Source organism: Crocodylus siamensis, chromosome 8 (genome assembly GCF_052110815.1).
Source record: "Crocodylus siamensis isolate JL-2025a chromosome 8, ASM5211081v1, whole genome shotgun sequence".
Taxonomy (NCBI): domain Eukaryota; kingdom Metazoa; phylum Chordata; order Crocodylia; family Crocodylidae; genus Crocodylus; species Crocodylus siamensis.
In genome coordinates this window covers 47,092,420-47,102,731 of record NC_143402.1, presented here as the reverse complement: position 1 = coordinate 47,102,731, position 10,312 = coordinate 47,092,420, and the positions used below count along the sequence as shown (strand labels likewise).

At 51.7% G+C, this 10,312-nt stretch overlaps 1 long non-coding RNA gene across 1 annotated transcript in view; it reads right to left on the bottom strand.

Annotated features, from left to right (window-relative positions):
* The window catches only part of LOC149858423 (uncharacterized), a 71,099-nt gene extending 70,388 nt beyond the window's left edge, over window positions 1-711 (bottom strand). Inside the window, exon 1 of the long non-coding RNA XR_016443971.1 lies at window positions 347-711. This is a non-coding gene — a long non-coding RNA (uncharacterized LOC149858423). The remainder of the gene's footprint in view (window positions 1-346) is intronic.
* Window positions 712-10,312: the final 9,601 nt, after the last annotated feature.

Genomic DNA, 10,312 nt, shown 5'->3' with positions numbered 1-10,312 from the left:
TTTGAACTCTTTATCACAAGGCCAACAAATACATAAATATATAGTAAAAAACCTTGAATAGAAAATGCGTGACTGTGGCTTTTAGACCAGGATTCTTACAGTGTACACATATTATACATTTACAATATAACTCAATATAAGCAAGTACTTTGGTGAGGTACACAAATCAGGAACCACTGCTGAATTTAAGAATTGGCTTACAGTCTTTAAATGATTTTCATCAGTTAACAGACAAAAGATCCAAGCTAAAGTTCAAATATTTTTTTCAGAAATGTCAGCGTTCTAAACTTTCATCGTGAAAGCACTTCCTGCACAATATTTTCTGTTTACACAACAGGCTACTTACCTAGGACTGTGACAAGCTTTCCATCACCTGAAGTCCTGTCTCTTTCTAAAAGGCAGGCTGGAGCATCACCAGAAGTTACTTGAGTTGATGCAGATACTACGTGCTGAAGTAATTCTGCCCAACAGTTGTGGCACTGATCATACAAGCACTCAGTACAATTAAATGAGTTTCTGCACTCGGCTGAACATAATGCAACTTAATTCATATTTATAAAGCCCAAATCTTCATGGTCACTCCATTGATTATATCAGGTAGAATACAATAAGCTTGCTCCTGGCAATGTAGCACCCAACCTGCCAGTCATCTGCTCTCAGTAAAGGTAAAATTAAGGATGATAACTTTAACTCTTACGCTTCTGTCTTTTTCACAAATTCTATCATCCATATATTAGCAATGACAAAAAAAAAAAAGAAAATATTGCAGTGGCTTTCCAGGCAACCAAAACTGCTTTGCAAGTATCATCATTTTTAATACCCTGTTGTCCTTTAATACCTTTAGTTCCTCTTTCATCTAAGCATCACTGAGGACCCAGACTGTAAGTATCACTTGGTCTCTCCACTTGTTCCGTCACTGATTTTAACACCAGTGAAAGGAGGGTCACTGTAAACACTTCCTATAGCCGTTGCAGGGTTTCTGTTGGAAATGTGAGACACTGAGTGCTTTAGTCTATGAGGTCTATGAGCTGTTTTTAAGGATTATGTAAATACTAATAGCTTGGATACTTTTCAACTAAAAATTGCTCCTTGGATGGCATGGTAGTTGGCCATCAAATCCCAAAGGGAAAGTGCATGTGGCTGTAAGCCCCTGTAGCAGGTTCAGGGGAAACAGACTGAAAGAACTGAAATTTCTGAGCCTGCTGTTGGGCTGATCAGGGTCTAAAAGAGCTGGGGTTGCATAAGCAACCTGAAGAGAAGCAGCAACAATCCCCAACACCGGAGTGATGGTGAGGAGCTACAAAATTGACAACCTACTTTGTGGATCCAGTGTCTGCCATTTTGGATGGCATAGGCTAGGGTGCCTAGACAGCAGCCCTGAGCGAGCATCCTGAGTGGGTTAGGTAATAGAGCTGGGTTGGCTTGGCAGCAACTAAGATAGACTTTTAACTCTTTGAGATAATAGTACATAAGGTTTTTCTTGTGTTTGCTTTTTCCCACTTTAATAAACCCTGTTCTAGTGGCTAATGCTTAGTCACTGGTTCTCAACCTATTGGCCATAGTGAGCCACACTTCCAGCTCTCAATGCATTACGTGGGCCGCACCCCACAGCAGAGGCAGTCTCAAGTTGCCAGGGCTACAGGACTAGGGCCGGGGTCCTGTGACAGCCAGAACCAGAGGGATTAATAAGAAAACAGACAGACAGTCTTCAGCATCTGCCTGGAAAACAATAGCATCTCTACTGAAAAAACACCTGAAATTATCTTGCATGCCACTGAGGGGCACTGTAACTCCACATGGCTAAATCCCACTGTGGGTATTTAAGTGGCAAACATGGATGCTTACACGCAGCTTAGATTCTTTCCCCTCCTTTGGCAGAACATTATTGTTCTCCATACATACAAAACAAAGGAGAAGAGGGGCCCTCCCACCTTCTAGCCCAGCATCTAAGGCATTCAGATTTTAGTTCAGGCAGAGCTTAGGATCCCCTCCCTTCCAGAAGGGTTACCATATTTCCAGATCCAAAAAAGAGGACACGTGTCATGTGGAGGGAGGGGCGGGGGGGAGAATATGATGGCGGGGAGGGCAGTGACATGCTGGTGCCCTGTCCCTCCCCATTCTGTTGCCCCTCACTTCCAAGCCCCCCCAGCCCTGCTGCTGCCCCTCATTCCCGACCCACTGACCCCAGCCCTGCCAGTGCCCCTCACTCCCGAACTGCAGTATCCTTCCCCCTGGCCATGACGGTGCCCCTCACTCCTGACACGCAGCCGCCTGGCTCTGCCGCCTGGCTCTGCCAGTGCCCTGCATTCCCAACCCACAGTCCCCTGCCCCACCCCATGCCTCTCACTCTCAAACCACAGCCCCTCATCCCCAGCCCTGTCAGTGCCCCTCGCTCCTGACCCACAGCCCTCCATGCCCCCAGCCCTGCCGGAGAGGCTTAGCTGTCTCCGTCCTGCCCAGGCTGGAGCGCTGTGGCTCTGATTCATCCAGGTGGCAGCAGAGCATATCCGGCCCCAGTGCAGGCTGGAGGGAAGAAGAGGGGGGATTGCGGCACCCCCTGCCCTGGGATGGGGCTGCAGTACCCTGCCAGAGAGCCTGGCCAGAGCCTCTCCCCGCCACCCCCTCCGCACCCCTTCAGGCAACGGCTCCTGGCTGGCCACAGAGCCCCAACCTCCTGCTGGCAGGGCCAGCCTGTCCTATCCTGCAAAACCTATCGCCTCAGGGGGCCCTGCAGCCAAGGGGCGCTCTGTGTCCAGCTGCTCACCACCCCCCCACTGCTGCTGCCACCTTCAGCCACTCATCACCCCCCCCCCCACCTCTGCCACCAATGCTGGCTTCTTCGCATCAGGGGGCCCCAAAACTGTACCTTGCAGGGGGCCCCAAAAAATTGTGGGCCAGCCCTGCCTGCTGGCCAGCCACAGAGTTCCCCACTGCCCCCCTGCCTATTTCCCCCACTGGAGGAGCAGGCAGCCCCTCCTATCCCCTTGCCCTGTCACAGCCCCAGCCCCTGCCCCCTCCTGCCCTAACCAAATGTCTGGGATTTTGCTTTGCTCCAGGAGTGGGAGTAGGGGGAGGGTGATCGGAGGCAGCAGGGAGTATCACATGTGTCTGCATGTGCCTCCGCAGCTTCAGGCAGGTTCGTCTGTGCTCCCTGCTGCCTCCAATTGCCCTCTCCCTGCTCCCACCAGCAGAGCAAAACAAAATCCCAGACATTTGGTCAGATTTAGAAAAACTGCCCAGATGGAGATCAGAGGGCTCAAGAAAGGACATCTCTGGGAAAGCCCAGACATATGTTAACCCTGCAAAACACTATGTCACCTCACTAAGCCATCCTGCCTGTGGGTTGTTCTCTTCCTCTTGGCTGCATATATCTGACCTTCCTGGCTGTTCAGTGGGCCAGCTTCAAAATGATGGCTGTGGAGTGTTACAGTCAATGCCTAACCTGTGACCTGGTATTTAAACTTTAAAATGCAGGTTCAAACCACCTTTTGGGGCAAGGGGGGAGAAGAATTACCTGCTGTTCCCTGGGTAAGTGCCCTAACCATTAAATGACTGGTCTGAAATAAGGTGTCAAACTCATAGGAACACAGAAAATTAGAGTTGGAAGGGACCTAAGGGACCTCAGGAGGTCATCTAATCCAACCCTCTGCTCAAAATAGGATAATCCTCAACTAGATCATTTGTCAGGGCTTTGTCAAACTAGGCCTTAAAAACCTCCAACGATGGAGTTTTCACCACTTCCCTAGGTAACCTGTTCCAGTGCTTCACCATCACCCTTCTAGTGGGAAAGGTTTTTCTAATATCTAACCTAAACCTCCCTTGCTGCAACTTGAGACCATTGCTCCTTGTTCTGTCACCCGTGTAGCAGGCTCACCTTTCAGAGCTTAGGTTCAGTCCCAGGCTTGAGATCCTGCTCTTTTGATTGGTAGAGCCTGCCCACCAATCAGGAGGCAGCAAGAGAAATAAAGCTATGCCCCTTTCCTGAGGGGAGGGGAAGAAGAGCTCTCCTGGACCTAATTGAAGACTGCAAACTGGAGCATATAAAAGGAGCTGCGTGCCCAGAAGAGGGATGATGCATCCAGAACAGAGAAGAGCGGGACTTAGAAGAACTAAGGATAGCTGCTCAGCAGGGCAAAGCAGTAGTCCAGGAAGAGCCCCTGATGACTTCTATCAGCGGGAAGTGGGGGACAGCTCCAACAGTTAGGCTCTTGGTGTGCAGCACAGTGCACAGCATCCAGACCCTAGGAGCTGTGTGTTGCATGCACGGGCCAGTGCACAGGCCGCTGTACAGGCTGGTGCATGGAGCAGGATCTTTGGAGCCCCTGGTGCAGCTCAGGTCCACAACCCCCATCACGAGGCTGTGAGCTCGGTGCAAGGGGTGCTGCATGGAGGGTGAGACACCCTGGGAACCACTTGAGGTGGCTTGGGACAGCAGCTCAGTGCGGACAATGCTGCCCAGAGGGTCCAGGAGCAGACCAAGCCCCTGTACTGCACAAGGCTGTCCAGGCTTCCAACCCCTAGCACAAGGCGAAGCACCCACTACATGCAGTGGTGCATGTGGCCCGAAGCCAGGCCAGCGGCAGCAGAGTCAGGCAACAGAAAGGCAACCTGATTAGCTACAGGGTAACTTACTACTCCACAGTCCCAGAGGGTTGCCTCCCGGTTTCCAGCCCTGTTCTCTGCTGGGCCTTTCTGTTGCTTCCTTTCTGTTGTCTTAAAAGGCTTGCGAGCCCCCGCCCAGGGGGGAGACCAGACCCAACCTGAGAGCGGAGGCTGCCTTGGCAGGGACTGCTCCACAGGAGAGCCTTTAGGCCCACTGGTCTCCTCACCACTGCAGTTTCGTAGCTTGTTCCTCGTCGTCTTCGTATTGATTTTTCCATTACCGAACCTATTTCTGGCATCGACACCGACTACGATTTGACCGACCCGACTTACAACGTCCACCGGCCACGGCATCATTACCTCATTTTGGCATCAACTTTGGCATCGTTCTCAACCTGTTTTCGCCCACATTGGACTTCCGTTACGTTACAGTTCATTGTTTGTCTTTCCCATTTATGAGCTGTTGACCAGTCCTGGGACTATTGAGTTGGGCAGCCGCACCTAGCCTCCGGGCTAGAAAGCAAGGGCTCAGTTCAAGAACCCCGTGGACCAACAGACCCCTCTCGTTGTTCGTTAACTTGACTGTAACTGAACAAGCAAGCTCTCCTGCCTACGCTACACCACCATCAGTGGCGTAAGTAAATAAAATCCATTTGTTTTGAAACCGCACGTGTCCTGAACCGCTCAGACTCCTCGCCGCTGATCCCGCCTGATCTGATCTGAACCTTCGGCCCACCGTGACCTTGGGGCTCGATTCCCCGACAACCTTTTAATAGTTTTGTTGTAATAATACATTCGTATATAGTTAAGTAATTGATTGGCTGGGTCTGACTTTATAGGAGACGGAGGTGGCTGCTGGGCTGTTGTGTCCCTCCACAGCACACTGCCCTGCCAATAATTCCCTCAATTGGAGAGGGAAGTACAAACCCATGTATACCCGGGCTATACCTGTCACCACTGAGAACAGTCTAGCACCATCCTCTTTGGAACCACACTTCAGGTAGTTAAAGGCTACTATCAAATTCCCCTTCATTCTTCTCTTCTCCAGACTAAATCAGCCCACTTCCCTCAGCGTCTCCTCAGAAGTCACGTCCCCCAGTTCCCTAACCATTTTTATTTCCCTCTGAGGGACTCTCTCTAACTTGTTTACATCCTTTTTGTAGTGGGGGGCCCAAAACTGGACACAGTACTCCAGATGTGGCCTCACCAGTGCAGAATAGAGCAGAACAACTATATCCCTCTATCTGCTGGCAATGCTCCTTCTAATGCAGCCCAGTATACTGTTAGCAACAAGGGCGCACTACTGACTCATATCTATCTTATTGTCCACTATAACCCCCAGGTCCTTTTCTGCAGAGCTAGTGCTTAACCAGTCAATCCCCAGGCTGTACTGGTGCATGGGATTCTTCTATCTTAAGTGCAGAACTTTGCACTTGAGCTTGTTGAATCTCATGAGATTTCTTTTGGCTCAATCCTCCAATTTGTCTAGGTCACTCTGAACCCTAGCCCCACCCTCCAGTATATCTACTGCACCCCCCGGCTTGATGTCACATGCAAATTTGCTGAGGGTGCAATCCAGTCCATCTTCCAGATCATTAATGAAAATATTGAAGAAAACTAGGCCCAGGACTGACCCGTGGGGAACTCCACTTGATACTGGCTGCCAGCTGAGCCATTGATTGCTACCAGCTGAGCCCAACACTCCAGCTAGCTTTCTATCCACCTTACAGACCATTAATCCAACCCACACTTCCTCAGCTTGCTTGCAAGAATGCTGTTCAAGAAGGTATCAAAAGCCTTGCTGGTCAAGGTATATCACGTCCACTGCTTTCCCTCCATCCACAAAGCCAGTTATCTCATCATAGAAGGCAATCAGGTTGGTCAGACATGACTTGGCCCTGGTGAATCCATGCTGACTGTTCCTAAACACTAGGGCTGCGCAAAGCTTCAGGTGGTGATTCAATTCAGAGGAAATTTGGCACAATTCTGTGGCTGAATCTCCAAATTAAAATCAAATCAGGGGACCAATTAAAAGGTCCAAATCAATTCCAAGCTCTCCGAATCTTCGTAAAAGATTCGGAGAGCTTCGATGATTCAGACAGTCCCCAGTCAGCTAGTACATAGGGGGCAGGGGAGGGGGGAGGGGACCATGGGGAGAGCCCTGCCAGGCCCCATCCCCTGCCTGCTCTCCCAGCCCCCCCATGGCTGCCCCGCCTGCCCCAGTTCCTGGTGCTTTCAAAATAAGTCCCCACTCAATGGGTGCTGCCAGGGAGGGGGTGATCCCCACTGCCCCCCACTTCCCCACACTGCATGGGGGGCTCTGCTTGAGCCCCCTGACCCCTCCCTCACTCCCCCAGTCCCCCTACAGGTGCCCCGCCCAGCCCAGGTCCAGCCTTTTAACCAAAAGTCCCGGTGTTCACTAGGTGCTGCCAGGTGGAGGAGTGATGCCCATTGCCCCCCACTGCCCCATGCTGCATGGGGGGCTCTGCATGCTGCATGGGGGGCTCTCCCTGCTGCCCCCACAGCCCCAGCTCCCGGCCCTTTAAGAAAAAAAAACAAAAAACCCAAAAAAAAAGCCCCTGCAGCAGCCCTGGGGCTTCATGCTGAGCACTCCATGCAGTACAGGGCTGTGGGGAGCAGCATGGATTGCCCCTCAGCTGGCAGGAGTTTTCTTTGGGGAGGGGTTTCTTAAAGGGCCGGAGCCACAGCAGGCAGGGCAGCCATGGAGGGGGCTAAGATGGGTGGGGGGTGGTTGGGGGGCTTGGCAGAGCCACCCACAGTGTGGGGTAGTGGGGAGCAGTGGGAATTGCCCCCCCACCCCACCCGGCAGGACCCACTGAGTCAGGAATTATTTTTTTTCAAAGTATGGGGAGCTGGGGTGGGCAGGGAAGCCATTGCTGGGCTGGGAGAGCGGCCAGGGGATGGGCCTGGCTGATTCAGAGATTCGGCCAAATCAATTCAGGGCAGTGATTTGAATCACTGTCTCCCAAATCAGCCGAATCCCAATCTGAAGCAAATAGCGCTTTGCACAGGCCTACTAATAATCACCTTCACCTCCAAATGCTTAGAAATGGAGTCCTTGAGGACCTGCTGCATGATTTTCCCAGGGACTGAGGTGAAACTGACTAGTCGTCGTTCCCTGGATCCTCCTTCTTCCCTTTCTTAAAGCTAGGCACTATATTTGCCCTTTTCCTTCCTCAGTCACCACAAGTTTTCAAACATTATGGCCAGCAGCTCTGCAATCACATCAGCCAACTCCCTCAGTAAACTTGGATGCATTGCATCTGGCCTCATGGACTTGTACACATCCAGCTTTTCTAAATAGTCCATGTGGCAGGCCAGTAGGGGGCACCCCTGCACTGAGCCCCCCCACCTGGCCAAAAACCAAGCCTTGGATGCCTCCCCAGGGGCATCAACCTCTAGCCAACCCCTATCCTGGAGCACACCCACAAGCCTGGGGTAGTGCCGCCACCACCCGGACTCAGGTCCTTGTTTGGTCGCTGTGTTGCCCAGGATACACAGGCCCTGGAGACTTTGGGTTCTTGGGCTGCTTCTATTAGCCCAAAGCATAGAAAGTAGCCTCCCTTGGTCAGCCGAGCCAAGGGAGTAAAAAAGGTGTGCCCAGCCCCCCTCAGGCATGTACCACAAAGCTTGGTATAGTGGAAAGCTTTATTGGGTAGAGAGAGCAGGCTTGGGGAAGGGTACAAGTCAGAGAAGTAACAAAAGAAAATCCCAGAGCAAAGAGAAATGACTTGGCGCCTTTTGATACATTTCTAGATCACTTCATCTGACATTACTAACTAAAATTCATGTAAATTGTTCACAAGTATCATCCAGAGGCTGGCTGAGCTTCCTCTGGAGGCAGGCACCTGTGTGTGTGTGCATCAGTTCCAAGATGTCTCTCCTCCCTCCCCCAAAATAGAGGGACCCTTACATAACCTTTCTGACCTCGTCCCTTGGGCCCAACCATAACCCAGTAGTCTCGGACCACAGCTGATGCTGGTTGGTCAGTTTAAAAAACATCAGCACCCTCATGAGAGAGTTTAGGGTTACACGGGACAGAGGACGAGCAAGTCCCCCCTCCCCCACAGTAATTTACAACCTTGTTACCATGGAGACCAAGGTGCATGCAGCAGCCAGAGTTCATAAGGGGGGGCGGGGAATGGGCTGTAGCCCTACATCAGTGAGGCAGGCAGGCAGAGAGGTTTATTTCTCCGCAGTCCTTTACCTGTTCTTTCACCACTGAGGACTGCTCATCTTCCCCCAGACTGTGCTTACCTTGTGAAGACCAAGGTAAAAAAGGCACTGAGTACTTCAGACTTTTCTACATCCTCTGTCACTAGGTTTCCTCCCGCACTCAGTCAGGGACCCACACTTTCCCTGACCTTCCTCTTGCTGCTAACATACTTGTAGAAGCCCTTCTTGTTGCGCTTCATGTTCCTTGCTAGCTGCAACTCCAACTGCGCTTCAGCTTTCCTGACTTCATCCTGCATGCCCGAGCAATATTTTTATACTCCTCCCTAGTTGTTTGTCCACGTTTCCACTCCTTTTTGTGTTTAAGCTCACTGAAAAGTTTTCTGCCAAACCAAGTGGGTCCCCATGGGCCAGATGAGTGGCATGGCACCAGTCCACCAGTTGGCTCAGGCTCATGGATCCCTTCCCCTTCCTCAGTGCACCTGATCTGGCAGCCATTCCAGCTGATCTGGGACCCGTGGCACATGCAGCATGTGGCAGAAAGCCACCTTGCTTCTCCCCAAAATCTCTGCTCTGTGATACTGTGACTAAAATCTCTGAGCTGCAATCATTTGATTAGGATGGGCCCAGCACACAGGGGACCGCACCCTCGGCCTGTCTATTTAGGTAACCTGAGCTGGCTGCATTCCTGAGGGAGGGGGGAAACCTGCTCCCTCTGCCTAGGTGACTGGCATCAATTACCTGGGTGAGGGGCATCTACCTGGGGAGCTGGAATCTGCCTGGCAACTGGTGATGTATTTCAAATTGGTTGGCTGACAGCCAACTGGGGCTGACCTCCACTGGACCAGGTGAATGAGGTCACAGGGGCTATATAGGTTGGGAGGGGGAAGAGGCTCTCTCTTTGGCCATGAGGTGAAGCAGCAGCAAAGCAGGGGAGACAGAGGAGCCTTACCATCTGAACCTAGCTCTCTCTCTCACCCCAAGACTCCAGAGGGGAAACTGGAGAACTCTGGAAGATGCTTGTGAATAAGCTACTCAATCGGATTAGATATTTAGCTGGCAGTTACACAGATGCGTAATCAAAAGGCTACCTCAGCCACACTGTTTGCTCTCTAGGATTTCTAAGATATTGCTCAGTCCTGTACCCTAGTTTCCCCTACCCTTTGTAATCAATAAAGTTCTCCTTTTTGACTGGTGTGGGAGACTTATTGAGGGGTGGGTCTAAATTATGCCTAAGAGACCCCTTAGGTCTGCGGACTAAGGGAGACTTTACTTTTTGCCCCCTTGACTTGGGGAAGTGCCCCAAGTGCCTGTACCGGGTCAAGTACCCATCGGACTATTAGGCCTGTGTTTCCCCGAGGACACAGGGCCGAGACAGTCCCTTCTCGGGGTAGTGGTGGCAACGTTACCCCCAGACTAGCGAGTGTGCTCCGGGAGAGGGGTCGGCCAAGCATAAGGCGCCCCTAGGGAGGCATTTGGAGTCTGGAAGGTGGTGGGGCGCAGGGAGGTGGGCGGC